Source organism: Bubalus kerabau, chromosome 23, assembly GCF_029407905.1.
Source record: "Bubalus kerabau isolate K-KA32 ecotype Philippines breed swamp buffalo chromosome 23, PCC_UOA_SB_1v2, whole genome shotgun sequence".
NCBI lineage: Eukaryota > Metazoa > Chordata > Mammalia > Artiodactyla > Bovidae > Bubalus > Bubalus kerabau.
In genome coordinates this window covers 14,082,224-14,099,139 of record NC_073646.1, presented here as the reverse complement: position 1 = coordinate 14,099,139, position 16,916 = coordinate 14,082,224, and the positions used below count along the sequence as shown (strand labels likewise).

Genomic DNA, 16,916 nt, shown 5'->3' with positions numbered 1-16,916 from the left:
TGTGCACATGGGCCACTCTGTAGGTTATATCATATGCTGAGCCACAAACAAGCATTGGCAAATTTAAGAAAACTGAAATCATAGTAAGCATCTTTTCTGACCACAAACACTATGAGACTAGAAATCAATTACAAGAGAAAACTGCAAAAACACAACAAACACACACACATACTAACACGTGGAGGCTAAACAATATGCCACTAAACCACCAAAATGGATCACTGATCATTCAGGATCAGTGATCAAACAGGAATTTAAAAATATCTCGGAGACAAAGGAAAACAGAAACTTAACAGTCCAAAATCTACAGGATGAGAAAAGCAGTTCTAAGAAGGGCATTTATAGCAATACAAGAACAAGAAAAATCTCAAACACACCATCTTAACCTTACACCTAAAGGAACTAGAAAAAAACAATCAAAACCCAAAGTTAGCAGAAGATAAGACAAGAAATAAATGAAAAAGACAAAACACCCCAAATGAAAAATAGAAAAGATCAATGCAACTAAGAACTGGTTCTTTGAAAAGATAAACAAAAGTGATAAACTTTCATCCAGTCTCATAAAGAAAAAAAAAAGAGAGGAGACCTAAATCAATAAAATCAAATAAAAAAGGAGAAATTATAATCAACATCACAAATATAAAAAGGATCATATGAAACGACTATGAAGAATTACATGCCAATAAAATGAACAACCTAGAAGAAATATATGTACAAACTCCTAGAAATATACCATCTCCCAAGAAGGAATATAGAAGGAAAAAAAGTATGCAGATTGATTACCAGGAAAGAAAATAAATCAGTAATAATAAAAGTCTCAACAAATAAAAGTCTAGGACCAGACAGTTTCACAGGTGAATTCTACCAAACATTTAAAGAAGAGTTAATACCTACTCTCTTGAAATTATTCTAAAAATACTGCAAAGGAAGGATTGCTTCTGAACTCATTTTACCAGGCCAGAATCACTTCAATACCAAACCTAGATGAACGTAACACACATACACACACACACACATATTATAGGCCAACATCACTCATGATCACAGATGTAAAACTCTCAACAAAATATTACCAAACTGAATTTAACAATACATTAAAAAGGACCATACCATGATTAAGTGGAATTTATTTTAGGGATGTAAGGATGGTTCAGTATCACAAATCAATCAATGAGATACACCACATTAACAAACTGAAGAATAAAAATCATGATCTTCTCAACAGATGCAGAAAAAACTACTGACAAAATTCAACATCCATTCATGGTAAAAACTCAACAGAGTGGGTACAAAGGGAACACAACTAAACATCATAAAAGCTATATTTGATAAGCCCACAGCTGACCTTATACTCAATGGTGAAAAGCTGAAAGCCTTTCTTGTAAGATCAAGACAAGGATGCCCACTCTCACTACGTTTATTCAACACAGTATTGAAAAAGCTCTACCCACAGCAATCAGATAAGGGAAAAAAAATAAATTAAAGAAATCCAAACTGGAAAGGAAAAAGTAAAACCATCACTGTTTGCAGGTGACATGATACCATATACAGGAAATCCTAGAAATGCCATCAAAAAACCACTAGAGCTCCATCAATGAATTTGGTAAAGTTGTAGGATACAAAATTAATACAAATAAGTTTGATGCATTTCTATACACTAACAACAAGCTATCAGAAAGAAATAAAGAAAACAATCCCATACCTAGGAATAAATCTAAGGAGGTAAAAGACCTGTACTCAGAAAATGATAAAGAAACTAAAAGAAATTGAAGACAACACAAATCGATGGCAAGATATACTGTGCTCATGAATTAGAAAAATTAGTATTGTTAAAATGACCACTACCCAAGGCAATCCACAGATTCAATGAAATTCCTATCAAAATACCAATGGCATTTTTCACAGAACCAGGACAGCTACTTCTAAAAATCTGTACGGAAACACAAAAAACCCTGAATAGACAAAACAATCTAAAGAAAGAACAAAATTGGAGGTATCGTACTCCCTATTCAAACTATACTACAGAGATGCAGTAATCAAAACATTACAGTACTGGCATAAAAACACACAGATCAATGGACAGGACAGCCCAGAAATGAGCTCACGTTTATATGTCAATTAAACTACCACAAGGAGGCTAGAATATAGAAAGGGGGAAAGACAGCCTCTTCAATGAATGGTGTTGGGGAAACTGGACAGCGGCATGCAAAAGAATCAACCTGGACTGCTTTCTTACACTATATACAAAAATAAATTCAAAATGGACTAAAGATTTAAATGTTAGACCTGAAACTATAAAATTAGAAGAAAATATATGCAGTCTGCTCTTTGACATAGGTCTTGGTAATATTTCTGGACATGTCTCCTTAGGCAAGGGCAACAGGAGCAAAAGTAAACAAGAGGGGTTAACATCAAGAGAAAAAGCTTTTGCACAACAAAGGGAACTTTCAACAAAATAAAAATTCTGCCTATGGAATGGGAGAAGATACTTGCAAATGATGTATCTGATTAGGGGTTAATATCCAAAATATACAAAGAATTCATACAATTCAACATTAAAACAAACAACCCAGAGACTGCCCTGACAGTCCCGAGGTTCCAATGCAGGGGGCACAGGTTTGATTCCTGGTTGGGGAATAAGATACTACGTGTCACACAGCATGGCAAAAAGATACAACAACAACAACAAAATAACCCAAGAAAAATATGGACAGAGGACCTGAATATACGTTTTTTCCCAAAGAACATATGTAGTGGCCAATAGACACATGAAAAGATACTCAATACTCCTTATCAGGAGGGAAATGGAAATCAAAGCCATAATGAGATATCACCACCCATTTGTCCAGAATGGCTATTATCAACAAAAACAAAAACAATAAGTGTTGGTGAGGATGTGGAAAAAAAGGAACTCAAGTACTGTACACTGATAGTGGGAATGTAAACTGGTGTTGCCACTGCAGAAAATAGCATGGAGTTCTTCAAAAAATTAAAAACAGAACTACCATATGATCCAACAATTCCACTCCTGTGTATCTACCCAAAGAAAATGAAAACACTAATTCAAAAAGATACATGAACTCCTATGGTCATTGCAGCATTATTTACATAACTAAGATATAGAAGCAACTTAAGTGCCCATAAAAAAATGACTGTATAAAGAAGATATAGTACACACACACACAGGAATATTATTCAGTAATAAAAAATAAAACACTGCCATTTGTGGCAATATGGATGGACTTACAGGGTATTATGCACAGTGAAATGAATCAGAGAAACACTAATACTATGTGATTTCATTACATGTGGAATCTAAAAAACAAAACAAATGAACAAAACACAACAAAAGAGAAACAGTCATACAGAGAACAATCAGGTAGTTGTCAGGGGGTAAATGATGGGGATGAGAGAAATAGTAGGTAAGGGAGACTTAGAGGTACTAACTGCCCATTACAAAATGAATGAGGCACAGGCGTGGAAGGTAAAGTGTAGGGAATGGAGTCAATAATTACGTAACATTTTGTATGGCGGCAAATGGTTATTACACTTTGTACGGTGATCACTTTGAAACATACGGAAATACTGAATTACTATATTGTGCACCAGGAACTAACCTAGTGGTGTAGGTCAATTATACTTCAAAAACGAACTCATAGAAAAAGAGACCAGATTTGTGATTAACAGAGGTCAGGGTAGGGGAAGAGCACTGGATGAAGGTAGTCTAAAGGCACAAACTTTGACTTGTAAGATAAATAAGAACTAGGGATGTAATGTGCAACATAATAAATATAATTAGCACTGCTCTATGTTATACGTGGAACTTAAGAGAGTAATTCCTAAGAGTTCAAGAGGAAAAACTTTTTTTCTATTTCTCTCATTTTGTTATCTATATGGGATGATAGATGTTTACTAAACTTATTGTGGTTATAGATTTCATGACGTAAGTAATTCAAATCATCATGCTGAACAGCTTAAACTTACACTGTGAATTTATTTTTTACAGTGGTATGAGTTTGTGATTTTGAAACTATGTGAATTTAAGAATTAAATATATAAGAAAACATACTGCAGATGATGGGAGGAGGGTCTCACTGTCGGAGAATGGTGTTAACAATATGGAAGGGGGGGTGCGGCTCTCTGGTGGTGCAATGGATAGGCATATGTCTGCCAACGCAGGGGGCACAGGTTTGATCCCTGGTCTGGGAAGATCCTACATGCTGTGGGGCGGCTGGGCCCACGCACCACAACTACTGAGCCTGCGTGCTTTGGAGCACACGCATCACAACTACTAAAGCCCGTGTGCCTACAGCCTGTGCACTGAAACAGAGAAGCCACCTCAGTGAGAAGCCCGTGCACTGCAACTAGGGAGTAGCCCCCATTCGCCACAACTGAAGAGGAAGCCCTCACAGCAGCGAAGACCCAGCACAGCCAAAAATAAACTAATTTTTTTATAAAAGTTCTTAAAAAAAAGTCAATACGGAAAGGGGGAAGACTAGACAGCAGTGGGGATGCCTAATTTTTAATATATATGGTGACAGACAAGATGGGACTTAGTTCAGTTCAGTTCAGTTGCTCAGTCGTGTCTGACTCTTTGCAACCCCATGAATCGCAGCACGCCAGGCCTCCCTGTCCATCACTAACTCCCAAAGTTCACTGAGACTCACGTCCATCGAGTCAGTGATGCCATCCAGCCATCTCATCCTCTGGCGTCCCCTTCTCCTCCTGCCCCCAATCCCTCCCAGCATCAGAGTCTTTTCCAATGAGTCAACTCTTTGCATGAGGTGGCCAAAGTACTGGAGTTTCAACTTTAGCATCGTTCCTTCCAAAGAAATCCCAGGGCTGATCTCCTTCAGAATGGACTGGTTGGATCTCCTTGCAGTCCAAGGGACTCTCAAGAGTCTTCTCCAACACCACAGTTCAAAAGCATCAATTCTTCAGCATTCAGCCTTCTTCAGTCCAACTCTCACATCCACACATGACCACTGGAAAAACCATAGCCTTGACTAGACGGACCTTTGTTGGCAAAGTAATGTCTCTGCTTTTCAATGTGCTATCTAGGTTGGTCATAACTTTTCTTCCAAGGAGTAAGTGTCTTTTAATTTCATGGCTGCAATCACCATCTGCAGTGATTTTGGAGCTCAAAAAAATAAAGTCTGACACTGTTTCCACTGTTTACCCATCTATTTCCCATGAAGTGATGGGACCAGATGCCATGATCTTAGTTTTCTGAATGTTGAACTTTAAGCCAACTTTTTCACTCTCCTCTTTCACCTTCATCAAGAGGCTTTTTAGTTCCTCTTCACTTTCTGCCATAATGGTGGTGTCATCCGCATATCTGAGGTTATTGATATTTCTCCTGGCAATCTTGATTCCAGCTTGTGCTTCTTCCAGCCCAGCGTTTCTCATGATGTACTCTGCATATAAATTAAATAAGCAGGGTGACTCAGGTTGGCACAAATGTAACTGTGGTTTTGGACCATGATTTTAAATCATTATAATTAGGCTTAAACACATCTTTATTAATCAAAATAGGAACCATTACAATCAACACATTTTTTCCGATGAGAAATAAGTTTGCTTATTCCTGCAGTGTAAAAATCCATGTGTGGGGACTTGACAAACTCTTAGAAAGAATTTTCTGCTTTCTTCTGGTTGTGGAAGCAATTTCCCTGCAAAAAGTTTTTGAGATGGTTGAAGAAGTGGTAGTTGGTTGGTGAGAGATCAGGTGAATATGGTGGATGAGGCAAAACTTTGTAGTCCAATTTGTTCAACTTGTGCTATGTGTGGTGGTGAAATGTGTGGTCAGGCGTTGTGGAGAATTGGGTCCTTTCTCTTGACCAATGCTGGTTGCAGGCATTGCAGTTCTTGGCACATCTCATGGATTTGCTGAGCATACTTCTTAAATGTAATGGTTTCCCCAGGATTCAGAAAGCTGTAGTGGATAAGAAAGGCAGCAGACCACCAAGCAGTGACCGTGACCTTTTTTGGTGCAAGTGTGGCCGTGGGAAGTCCTTTGGAGCATCTTCTTAGTCCAACCACTGAGCTGGTTGATGTAAAATCCACTTTTTGTTGAATATCACAATCTGATCAAGAAATGGTTTGCTGTTGTTGCATAGAATAACAGAAGACCACACTTCAAAATGATTCTTCTAAACTGCAGTCATCTCATGAGGCACTCACTTATACAACTTCCTCACCTTTCCAATTTGCTTCAAGTGCCAAACGACCATAGAATGGTCGACACTGAGTTCTTTGGCAACTTCTCATGTAGTTGTAAGAGGATCACCTTCAATGATCCTCTCAATTGGTCATTATCAACTTCTGATGGCAGGCCACTGTGCTCTTCCATCTTCAAGATTCTGGTCTCCTTTACAAAACTTCTAGACCACCACTGAACTGTATATTCGTTAACAGTTCCTGGGGCAAAGGCACTGTTGACGTTTAAAGTTGTCTCCACTGCTTTACGACCCATTTTGAACTCAAATAAGAAAATTTCTCGAAACTGCTTTTTACCTAACATCATTTCCCTAAAGTAAATATAAAATAAGCAGTAAGTAATAAGTCATTAACAAAAAAAACATAAAGTGAGAAATGTGTATTAAAATGATGCATAACATAACCACGTATTTTAAAATGCACTCAGGTGTTAAACGGCAATTTGAACAATGCAAAAACCATAATTACTTTTGCACCAGCTTAATATTAATTACAAAATTACAAAGAGAAAGCTGAGAAGACAGAGCATCATTTCTGTGATCTTACTGCCAAAGGGGAACAACCTGGTCTAATCATGAGCAGACAAAAGAGATGAACCCAGATGGAGTGTCATTCCACAAAATAATTGACCTGTACTCTTCAAAAACTTTATAAAAGATGAAAAAAGAAAAAGTACAGGACTACAGAAAAGATTCCATTTTAAAGGAGACTAAGAGACCAGACAACTAAATGCAACATGTGATCCAGGACTGGATTGTGAAACAGGGAAAATTCACTTTATTTCTTTTGCTACAAAGGATACTACTGGAATGACTGGCTTGATTTGAATAAGGTCTGGGATTGGTCAATAGTGCTGTATCAATGTTAATTTCTGATTTAAATAATTGTACTTCGTTTAAATGAGAGTATCTTTACTTTTAGGAAACACACACCTAAGTGTTTACAGGTAAAAAAGCAACACATCTGCAACCTACTCTCACATGTTCAGGGAAACACATTACGCATAGATATGGAAAGAGAACAAAAAAGCAAGTTTAATTAAGACATTAACATTTGAGGAATCTGGATGGAGAATATAAAGGATTTGTATTTTTTTTGTAACTTTAAATCAGAAATTATTTCAAAATAAAGTTTAAAAACAGCCCACTGTACATGTTAGGGCTGTGCATTTCAGTGTATGCAACACAAAACATGACTCAACTTTAAAAAATTTTAATGACAAAAATTTTTCAAATAGATAAAATGCTGTGAATACTGTCAAACACTGCCAATAAAAGTATAAATTGGTATCATGTTTCTAGAGAGTCCCTGGAAACATATTAAAGAACCCAGAAAGAGATCTAAATTCTTTGGCCCTGTAATTCAATATTTATGACTTTATTCTAAAGAAATATTCTGGAATAAATATAGAAGTAAAATGACTTATGTGCAATGCTATTCATCTTAGCATTAACTATAGCAGCAAGCCCAGAACATGATCTTCAAAGTTATTCAATAAGAAGTGATTAAATTATGGCAAATATATAATGATATATTGTACAGCCACTGAAATAATGGCTTCAAAAAAATAATAATAATTATTGGATGTTTACAGTGAGCCAACACTGAGTCAGACACAACACAGAATCGGACACAACTGAGCGACGAACACTAACACACACTACAGTGAGCCAAAGAAGTAAAATATTGATTTCATTTTCAGAGGAATATTTAATAACATGGAAGAATGTATACTATGAAGATGAGGGGAGAAAAGGGGGCCATAAAAATGGATACTCAGTATGGTCTCCATTTTGTTTTTCTAAAAATTCTATGAATGAAAAAAAAAGTTTAGGAGAAAATATTGAGCGGTAGGACTTACTAATTTTATTAATACATGCTATGCTTTTTATCCTCCCAAATTTCAAAAGTGGTCTGAAATGATTTTGCATTATATTTATGATTGAAAAAACTAAGCCTTATTAACAAAATATCTTTTATATTAAAATATCTTGAATTGGTTATCCAAGCTGCTTCCTCATAATAGCAGTCCATATGTAATTCACTTAAATTTTAAAGTACTATAATTCTAGATAAGCAAATAGAGACTTCTATAAACAGGAGCAAGATAACCATTGAAAAAATACTTATTACAGTTATAAAGAATTTCTACAGATTCTAAATGGGAAAGAAATGAGTGTTTTATTTCATCAGACCTGTCAGCAAATCATTGTATTCTGACTCGTTGCAAAATAGGTATTTCCTTACCTCATATAATTCTGATATTGTTCTAGGAAATGACTCATATATTAAACACTAACGTCATTCTCTGTGATTTTAGCAAATAAATTATGCCTGATATTTCTTTAAAAACATTAAAAATGAATCCACTTGAAAAGAATTAACAAGATTTTTAAAAAATGCTTCCATTATACATTATGGAGGATTGCAACCAGCTTGAGTGTCTGAGGGGCAGATGACACCCCTGCCACCAACCCCATAGCCACAATTCAGTAAAGCAGGCTAGGAATGCTAATTAGAGGAAAAATATTTTAATGAGAAGGCTAAAATATAAGAACAAGCATCCCAGAATTTTGAGCTACAAAATTAACTTACAACAAGAGAACTTTTACCATTTCACAAATTGAAACTCTCTTGTTTACAGTGTAAACATATTTTGACGAACTACTCAAAGACAGAAGATGACATTTTAGGCATACTATATTTGTTGCTGTTGTTCAGTCTCTAAGTCATGTCCGACTCTGTGACCCCATGGACTATAGCATGTCAAGCTCCCCTGTCCTTCACTATCTCCCGGGGTTTGCTTGAATTCATGTCTATTAAAGTAGGTGATGTTATCTAACCATCTCATCCATCCTCTGCTGCCCCCTTCTCCTTTTGCCTTTGATCTTTACCAACATCAAAGTCTTTTCCAATGAGTGGGCTCTTCCCATCAGGTGGTCAAAGTACTGGAGCTTCAACTTCAGCATCAGTCCTTCTAATGAATATTCAGGGTTGATTTCCTTTAGGATTGAATGGTTTGATCTCCCTGCAGCCCAACGGACTCTCAAGAGTCTTCTCCAGCACCACAATTTGAAAGCATCAATTCTTCAGCATTCAGCCTTCTTTATGGTCCAACTCTCACATCTGTACATGACTACTGGAAAAACCATAGCTTTAACTATACAGACCTTTGCTGGCAAAGTGATATCTCTACTTTTCAATACACTGTCTTGGTTGGTCATAGCTTTTCTTCCAAGGAGCAAGAGTCTTTTAGTTTTGTGGCTGCAGTCACCATCCACAGAGATTTTGGAGCCCAAGAAAATAAAATCTGTCACTGTTTCCACTTTTTCCCCATCTGTTTGCCATGAAGTAATGGGAACAGATGCCATGATCTTCGTTTTTGAATGTTGGATTATAAGCCAGTTTTTTCACTTTCCTCTTTGACCTTCAACAAGAGGCTTTTTATTTTCTCTTCACTTTCTGCCATTAGGGTGGTATTATCTGCATATCAGAAGTTGTTGATATTTTTCCCAGCAATCTTGATCCTAGCTTGGGATTCATCCAGTCTGGCATTTCGCATGATGTACTCTACATATAGGTGTCCAATATGCTACTGGGAAGAGTGGAGAGCAATTACTAATAGCTCCAGAAAGAATCAAGGTAAATTAGAGGTGGTCAAGCAGGAGATGGCAAGAGTGAATACCAACATCTTTAGGAATCAGTGAACTAAAATGGATGGGAATGGGTGAATTTAATTCAGATGACCATTATATCTACTACTGTGGGCAAGAATCCCTTAGGAGAAATGGAGTGGCCCTTATATTCAACAAGAGAGTCCGAAATGCAACACCTGGGTGCCATCTCAAAAACAACAGAATGATCTCAGTTCGTTTCCAAGGCAAACCACTCAACATCACAGTAATTCAAGTCTATACCCCAACCACTAATGCCGAAGAAGCTGAAGTTGACCAGTTCTATGAAGACCCACAAGCCCTTCTACAACTAACACCAAAAGATGTCCTTTTCATCGTATAGGGCATAATATATAAATAAGACTAAATCTCTAACTCCTTTATTCCTGTAAACAGAAACAATTCAATAATAATAATCATTACAGACATTTATTGAGAACTGATTGTATGTAAGACACTATGGGCTTCCTTCCCTGATGGCTCAGTGGTCAAGAATCCTCCTGACAATGCAGGAAACATGGGTTTGATCCTTTATCTGGGAAGATCCTACATGCCACAGAGTAACTAAGCCCATGTGCCACAACTACTGAATCTGTGCTCTAAAGCCCTGGAACTGCAACTCCGGAGCTCATGGGCTGCAACCACTGAAGCCTGCACACCCTAAGTCACTGCAACGAGAAGCCGAGGCACAGCAACTAGAGTAGCCCCTGCTCTCCACAAGCAGAGAAAAGCCTGCACGGCAACCAAGACCCAGCACAACCAAAAATAAATAAATAAATAAATAATTTCAGAAAGACATAATGCTAAGAACTCCATGTCATTTCATTCCCTCAAACCACCATAACAGATAATGATATTTATGTTACTTCTATCCCAACTTATAGATGAAGAAACCAAAACAGTGGTAAGGTAATTGGCTGGGATTCTTAAACTCAGAGCTGTCTGCACCCAAATTCCCTGGTCTCAGCCAGCATACATCTGAAGACTTTACATGACCTAACTAATTAAGGAATACATTAACTAATGGAGTTAAAATGTATTTTAACCATTTTAAAAGTGGTAGTGTATTACTATATACAAACATTTTAATCTACGGCAAAAAAACAAAAACCAAAACAATTTAAATGTCTAAGAGTGAGGATCTGGTTAACTGGACTATATCTGATGCACTTATTTGACAGGATATGCAGTGATTAAACTGATGTTTATAAAATAAAATATTAAAAATTACCAAAAACGTATGAAAATGAACAAACCCAGGAAACAAATTTATATAAATGACACCACATTTTAAGACCAAACTAGCCTCCACTAAAAAATTTAACTGTGCTACCTGAGTACATTTGAGTATTTAACAGTGGTATCTGACTGGGAATACATATTAACTTGTTTCTCCCCTTCTTTCTCACCAATTGCCATAGTACATACCACTGCCATTTTTATAATGAATCACTTCAGTTCAATTCAGTCACCTAGTCGTATCTGACACCTTGTGACCCCATGAACTGCAGCACGCCAGGCCTCCCTGTCTATCACCAACTCCTGGAGTTCACTCAAACTCAGTCCATCGAGTTGGTGATGCCATCCAGCCATCTCATCCTCTATCGCCCCTTCTCCTCCTGCCCCCAATCCCTCCCAGCATCAGGGTCTTTTCCAATGAGTAAACTCTTCGCGTGAGGTAGCCAAAGTATTGGAGTTTCAGCTATAGCATCATTCCTTCCAAAGAACACCCAGGACTGATCTCCTTGCAGTCCAAGGGACTCTCAAGAGTCTTCTCCAACACCACAGTTCAAAAGCATCAATTCTTCAGAGCTCAGCTTTCTTCACAGTCCAACTCTCACATCCATACATGACCACTGGAAAAACCATAGCCTTGACTAGACGGACCTTCGTTGGCAAAGTAATGTCTCTGCTTTTCAATATGCTATCTAGGTTGGTCATAACTTTCCTTCCAAGGAGTAAGAGTCTTTTAATTTCATGGCTGCAGTCACCATCTGCAGTGATTTTGGAGCCCCCAAAAATAAAGTCTGACACTGTTTCCATTGTTTCCCCATCTATTTCCCATGAAGTGATGTGACCAGATGCCATGATCTTAGTTTTCTGAATGCTGAGCTTTAAGCCGACTTTTTTCACTCTCCTCTTTCACTTTCATCAAGAGGCTCTTCAGTTCCTCTTCACTTTCTGCCATAATGGTGGTGTCATCTGCATATCTGAGGTTATCGATATTTCTCCTGGCAATCTTGATTCCAGCTTGTGCTTCTTCCAGCCCAGCATTTCTCCTGATGTACTCTGCATATAACTTACATAAGCAGAGTAACAATATACAGCCTTGACATACTCCTTTTCCTATTTGGAATCAGTCTGTTGTTCCATGTCCAGTTCTAACTGTTGCTTCCTGACCTGCATACAGGTTTCTCAAGAGGCAGGTCAGGTGGTCTGGCATTCCCATCTCTTTCAGAATCTTCCACAGTTTATTGTAATCCACACAGTCAAAGGCTTTGGCATAGTCAATAAAGCAGAAATAGATGTTTTTCTGGAACTCTCTTGCTTTTTCCATGATCCAGCAGATGTTGGCAATTTGATCTCTGGTTCCTCTGCCTTTTCTACAACCAGCTTGAACATCTGGAAGTTCACGGTTCACATATTGCTAAGCCTGGCTTGGAGAATTTTGAGCATTACTTTACTAGCATGTGAGATGAGTGCCATTGTGCGGTAGTTTGAGCATTCTTTGGCATTGCCTTTCTTTGGGATTGGAATGAAAACTGACCTTTTCCAGTCCTGTGGCCACTGCTGAGTTTTCCAAATGTGCTGGCATATTGAGTGCAGCACTTTCACAGCATCATCTTTCAGGATTTGAAATAGCTCCACTGGAATTCCATCACCTCCACTAGCTTTGTTCCTAGTGATGCTTTCTAAGACTCATTTGACTTCACATTCCAGGATGTCTAGCTCTAGGTGAGTGATCACACCATCGTGATTATCTGGGTCATGAAGATCCTTTTTGTACAGTTCTTCTGTGTATTCTTGCCACCTCTTCTTAATATCTTCTGCTTCTGTTAGGTCCATACCATTTCTGTCCTTTATCGAGCCCATCTTTGCATGAAATGTTCCCTTGGTATCTCTAATTTTCTTGAAGAGATCTCTAGTCTTTCCCATTCTGTTGTTTTCCTCTATTTCTTTGCATTGATCGCTGAGGAAGGCTTTCGTATCTCTTCTTGCTATCCTTTGGAACTCTGCATTCAGATGCTTATATCTTTCCTTTTCTCCTTTGCTTTTCGCTTCTCTTCTTTTCACAGCTATTTGTAAGGCCTGCCCAGACAGCCATTTTGCTTTTTTGCATTTCTTTTCCACGGGGATGGTCTTGCTCCCTGTCTCCTGTACAATGTCACAAACCTCCTTCCATAGTTCATCAGGCACTCTATCTATCAGATCTAGGCTCTTAAATCTATTTCTCACTTCCACTGTATAATCATAAGGGATTTGATTTAGGTCATAGTGGTTTTCCCTACTTTCTTCAATTTAAGTCTGAATTTGGCAATAAGGTGTTCATGATCTGAGCCACAGTCAGCTCCTGGTCTTGTTCTTGCTGACTGTATAGAGCTTCTCCATCTTTGGCTGCAAAGACTATAATCAATCTGATTTCGGTGTTGACCATCTGGTGATGTCCATGTGTAGAGTCCTCTCTTGTGTTGTTGGAAGAGGGTGTTTGCTATCACCAGTGCATTCTCTTGGCAAAACTCTATTAGCCTTTGCCCTGCTTCATTCCGTATTCTAAGGCCAAATTTGCCTGTTACCCCAGGTGTTTCTTGACTTCCTACTTTTGCATTCCAGTCCCCTATAATGAAAAGGACATCCTTTTGGGGTTAGTTCTAAAAGGTCTTGTAGGTCTTCATAGAACCGTTCAACTTCAGCTTCTTCAGTGTTACTGGTCGGGGCATAGACTTGGATTACTGTGATATTGAATGGTCTGCCTTGGAAACGAACAGAGATCATTCTGTCGTTTTTGAGATTGCATCCAGGTACTGCATTTCGGACTCTTTTGTTGACCATGATGGCTACTCCATTTCTTCTAAGGGATTCCTGCCCGCAGTAGTAGATATAATGGTCATCTGAGTTAAATTCACCCAGTCCAGTCCATTTTAGTTCGCTGATTCCTAGAATGTCGACATTCACTCTTGCCATCTCCTGTTTGACCACTTCCAATTTGCCTTGATTCATGGAACTAACATTCCAGGTTCCTATGCAATATTGCTCTTTACAGCATTGGACCTTGCTTCTATCACCAGTCATATCCACAACTGGGTATTGTTTTTGCTTTGGCTCCATCCATTCATTCTTTCTGGAGTTATTTCTCCACTGATCTCCGGTAGCATATTGGGCACCTACCGACCTGGGGAGTTCCTCTTTCAGTATCCTATCGTTTTGCCTTTTCATACTGTTCAAGGGGTTCTCAAGGCAAGAATACTGAAGTGGTATTATAACGAATAGTCAAACTATTTTGAAAAGCGCTAATAAGGAGCCAAGCAGTGTGCGTGTGCACATGCGCGCACACACAAACCAAAGAAAATGCAAAGCCAAGAATGAGAAGTGCAAACAATGACTGACAATAAAAACACTTCTCTTAAAAACTGATTCCAGCTTTTTAGTTATGGAAGGTCACAATGGTTTCTTTTCCAGTGTTGTGTTTGTTGTGCTTTAAATTTTCCCCCTAGATACTATTTTTAGAAACATGAAGTAGTTTTTTTTTTTTTTTTTTAATCTTAGAGAACACTACTTACATGTGAACTTAAGAAGAGTTAGGAAGTTTCAAAGAGAAGGGTGAGAACTTCTAACAGAGAAAAGATAAACGGGAAAGAAAATAGGAAATAGGGCAAATTTACCAAAGGCACTGTCAAGCAGAAACATTTTCTTAAGTCACAACGTTAGAGACTATTTATACACAGAATACAAATATAAACAAAAAAGAGGAAAATAAGAAGTGGGAATACTTGATGTACTATGAACATTTTACACATACACATAAGCATAAATTTAATAAGGAAGGATAAGAAACCTTGGGAAACACCATGACAAAGTACATCTTTGTTTTTATTAGGCTACGCACAATTTTCAAATGAACCAATATAAAAAGACTGGGAAACCAGAATATTCTAGAAAAAAATCTTAAAATAACAGGGCAAATTCTTGAACACAGAGATCTGTAAAGCACTAAATTGTGATAATTAAATACATACAGCTCAGAATGATATTAATGTTCCCAGTAATCAACAATTCTTTTTCAAAATGAGGCTCATTACCACTTCACCACATTCATAATAGCATAGAACTTCACAAGCATCACACAATCTGAATAGATGAATATACTCTAGGGCTCAAGCAGGAACTTTTCATTCCCAGAGTCTGGAGCTAGTGCTGTGAGCCAGAGTGGGGAAAAAAGTAGGTTTCTTCAAGTATGTGCTAGCTCAGTGACAGAAATTTTCAGTCACAAATGGCAATATATATATATACTTAAGCACTGAAACAAATTAAAGATAACAGTATACTGCTTAGCAATAACACAGAAGCCCTCTAAAAAGCATTTTGAAAATAATGTTTGCAAAAATATATGATGAAAATTAAGCCAACTTTCTTCGGTGTTTTTATATTTGGTTGATCTGTATCCATAGCAAACACAACCCCAATAACACTTACCAATGGCTGTGGAATGAACTAAACTCAAGGATTGCTTCTTTCCTGCTTTGTAACCCTGGCATTTAGCACATCGTCCCACACTTAATAAATCTGGTACATCAATACACAATAATTATAAAACCAATTAGGTCAAAATGCATCCACTGTCAAGGATGGTAATGTAACAGCAATCTATTCTTTTTTCTTTAAGATATCCATACACACTTAAGTGGCCATAACATACAGGCACAAATAAACTCATTCTTAGAGGCTTCTAGCAGTTTCAACAAAATACATCTTAATCTGAATTGATGCACAATGAATTGTCTTTCAAAGGGGTTTTCAACTTATGCTTGACAGAAACATAAATTAATACATAACTTTCCACCTAAGTGACAACTAGTTAAGAAAGGGTTATCAGAAGTCTACAAAATCATAGCAAAGCAGAACAGAAAGAAGCGTTTAGGTCATAAGTCGGAGTACAAACAAAATGAAATTTGAGGACTATTTCACTGGCAACATTGTTAGAAAGAAATTTATGCATAAGGTCTTTACAATAAAAACTAGAAAACTTTGCTGAGAGAAATGAAGGAACAACTAACTAAGTGGATAGCTACTATACTGATGGACTAGAATTAAGCCCAAATTAATGTATAGATTCAACACAATCTTAATCATATTCCTGCTAGATACTTTTTTTCTTTTAAAACAAGCTGATTCTAAAACAGAAATGGAATGTAAAGGAACTAGGACATCCAGAGCAATATTGTAAAAGGAAAACAAGTTGGAGGAGTTACCCTACCTGATTTCATGACTGACTGTAAAGCTACAGTCATCAGGACAGGACTGGCAAAAGGATTAAGAAATAGATCAATGGCACTGAATGAAGCACTCAGACACAGATCCACATTTAAATGATGACTGGATTTTAAACAAAGATGCCAAAGCATCCCCATTAGGAATGGAAGACTTCTCAACAGTCATTGCTGAAACAACCTGAAATCTACTGGGAAAAGATAAGTCTCACCCCGGCCTCATCCTGGACATCAAAGTCCATGTGAAGTGCACTATGGACATAAACGTAAAATCAAAAATGATAAAACTTGTAGAAGAGCATAAAGGAAAATACTTCCATGGGTTGGGGGTCGGCAAAGGTTTCTGAGGACAGAGAAAACAAACATCATAAAAAACTGAAAAATTAGACTTCATCAAAAATAAAGCCTTTTGCTCATCAAAACACATTTTAAGAAAATGAAAAAGTAAGCCACAGACTGGGAGAACATACTTGCAAAACACATATTTCACACATATTAAGCATATATAAAGAATTCCAACAATCACATAATAAAAAGA

At 37.5% G+C, this 16,916-nt stretch overlaps 1 protein-coding gene across 6 annotated transcripts in view; it reads right to left on the bottom strand.

Annotated features, from left to right (window-relative positions):
• The window catches only part of MRTFB (myocardin related transcription factor B), a 319,142-nt gene that overhangs the window by 92,548 nt on the left and 209,678 nt on the right, over positions 1–16,916 (bottom strand). The window lies entirely within an intron of this gene.